Genomic DNA, 2,179 nt, shown 5'->3' on the forward strand with positions numbered 1-2,179 from the left:
TGTTTTGATGCAGAGAGTTCCATTTTTTCCCTTGGGATTGTGTTATCAAATTTTGTTTGTTGAAGTCTAAGTATGTAGATTTAATAAATCTCTTCACAGAGTAATACGTAGATTTAGTAACAAGTCTGTAAGTAGCAGTGCTGCCCTTCTTTGCTAAAGCATCCGCATTCTCGTTTCCCAGGATTCCACAATGGGATGGTATCCATTGGAATAAAATTCTTTTATTGAGTGATATTAATTGAGAGAGCATTTTAGTTATTTCTTCTGTTTGAGATTAAGGTGTGTGTTTAGAGACTATTGATAGAATAGCTGCTTTGGAGTTTGACAATATAATTCCAATATACAGGGACATCATTTTATTTTTACTTCAATTTTTATTGTACCTGAGTTTTTGAATGTACTTCACTCCCACCCCTTCTACTAATGAAGTTCAACCGTCTTCCACACAGATTCAAGACCGAATAAACAGTCATAGTAGCCATACGGTCATAATAAACAGTACGTTCCAAAAATATGTTCGCGTTTTCCAGTGACGAAAGAGCTTTCAATATTGAATCATTTTCGCACAGGTACTGTCGTCCATTTGCCTACGTCGTATCTCGGTTTCCCCCACCAGCTTTTATTCGCCAGCTAGTGGCTGGGCTGTCTTAGCTCTTTTCTGAGAACATTAATTTCTGTTAGGAATTGGACGTCTAAGTAATATTATACAATTATTTAAAATAACTTAAATAAAAGGGCCTCGTTAAGTAATTAACTGTCACGTGATCCCCCCCTTGCTACGACCCTGCGACAAAACCACTTGGACGGACAGTAGATAGCATTTCTGAATAATTTTATCTTTTCGGATCGGGCAGAAGTGAAGATTGAATTTACAGTACATAAGGTACTCTTTTATAGAGTAGGTATAGAATTATTTCAACATGAGTTACTCGTACGAAGGACGAAACTGGTAATTGGAATTAGTCTATATTGCGATAATATGCACAAAAGAACTGAAGCCTGTATCGAAATGAACGGCCACCATTTTCAAAAATGTGTTTAAATATTCATATTATGATTATTTTTCAATTTAACTTCATTCTCTATATTGTACGCTAATGTACTGTAGACAGTACAATATACACTGCATAATTAATACGTCCGAATGGATAGCTCAATTTGTGAGTAAAAACACTAAGTATTAATACAGTACTGTATTTTGATTAAACAAAAACGTAATGAAAATTATCAAACTCAAAATTGCGATATTTCCTAGTTTACATAAATGGATGAACTACTTTTGTTCCCTCCTATGCCTAGTAAAGTGATTTGTATTTTACACCAGTATCATCGAACTCCAGTCTTGGAAGGGGGAGCAAGCGGAGTTTCCGGTTCTAAACCTTTAATCCAAAGGTATAGCCAGGTTGATATTGAAAATGTTAGTAAAAATAAAATGATGTCCCCGTACAAATGTGAATGAAAATAACAAAAGATTAGCTGGAGGTATCATGGCTATATCAAACGTCAGAGAACTGTTTTATATAGAGATGCGCTTTCAGGTAAAAAGGGCATTTTTGGAGTTATCGTGTTGTGACCAAACATCACAGAATTACTGCAAAGGATTCCATTCCGTCATTTTATTAGGTTGCAGTGATGCACATGGTTTGTATACAACTATTGAATGTGATTTTGCAGAAAGAAATAGTGATGACGGTATCGTTATTTAACGACGCCATATAAACTACTAGGTTCTTTAGCGTCGATGGGATTGGTGAGATAGGCCGAGGATTCGCCATAGTTTACCTGACATTCTCTTTACGGTTGAGGAAAAAACCCAACCAGGTGAAATAGACCTAGAAAATTATTAAATATAATTATTGAAACTAAAGAGATCAGCCCAAGCGGGAATCGAATCCACGCCCAAGAGCAACTCCGAATCAGCAGCAAGTGCCTCACCCGACTGAACTACGCTGGTGGCCCGTTAGTTGGAGAGAGATGGAAATAATATTGTTACAAGAACACAGTTGCCCCGTTATGATACTGGAAATGAGTTTCCATATTATTTCGTTACCTTCACAACATAATATTATAGATATATTTTAATTTGTCCTTACTTACTTACTGGCTTTTAAGGAACCCGGAGGTTCATTGCCGCCCTCACATAAGCCCGCCATTGGTCCCTATCCTGAGCAAAATTAAT

Source organism: Periplaneta americana, chromosome 6, assembly GCF_040183065.1.
Source record: "Periplaneta americana isolate PAMFEO1 chromosome 6, P.americana_PAMFEO1_priV1, whole genome shotgun sequence".
Taxonomy (NCBI): domain Eukaryota; kingdom Metazoa; phylum Arthropoda; class Insecta; order Blattodea; family Blattidae; genus Periplaneta; species Periplaneta americana.